Here is a 901-nt window from a genome sequence, read left to right on the forward strand (position 1 = left end):
CCAGTGGATGTTGGCAATTTGATCTCTGGTTCCTCTTCCTTTTCTAAATCCAGCTTGGGATTTAAGGAATTTGGTTTAGGTCATGCCTGAATGGTCTAGTGATTTTCCCTACTTTTTTCAATTTAAGTCTGAATTTGGCAGTAAGGAATTCATGATCTGAGCCACAGTCAGCTCCTGGTTTTATTTTTGCTGATTGTATAGAGCTTCTCCATCTTGGGCTGAAAAGAATATAATCAATCTGATTTTGGTATTGACCATCTGGTGATATCCATGTGTAGAGTATTCTCAACATGTGGACAGGTCTACATGTGCACACATCATGGTGGAGAGCTCTGACGAAATGTGGTCCACTGGAGAAGAGAATGGTAAACCACTTCAGTATTCTTGCCTTGAGAACCCCATGAACAGTATGAAAAGGCAAAATATAGGACACTCAAAGATGAACTCCACAGGTCGGTAGGTGCCCAGTATGCTCTTGGAGATCAGTGGAGAAACAGCTCCAGAAAGAATGAAGAGTTGGAGCCAAAGCAAAAACAACACCCAGTTGTGGATGTGACTGGTGATGGAAGTAAATTCCAAGGCTGAAAAGGAACCTGGAATATTGCATAGGAACCTGAATGTTAGGTCCATGTATCAAGGCAAATTGGAAATGGTCAAACAGGAGATGGCAAGAGTGAACATGGACATTTTAGGAATCAGTGAACTAAAATGGACTGGAATTGGGTGAATTTAACTTAAAGAGATAAACAAACACATTTCTGTTATTTTATTCCCTAGCCTTATTTTAGCCAAATAAGTCTAGGAAATTTTTTTTAATGGAAGTATATTTGATTTACAATACATTTATATGTACAGACACATATATATTCTTTGTTGACTAAAAAATAATAGTCACAACCTG

The sequence above is a fragment of the Bos grunniens genome, chromosome 4, assembly GCF_055505025.1.
Source record: "Bos grunniens cultivar Pamir isolate PY7600 chromosome 4, Bosgru_T2T1.0, whole genome shotgun sequence".
NCBI lineage: Eukaryota > Metazoa > Chordata > Mammalia > Artiodactyla > Bovidae > Bos > Bos grunniens.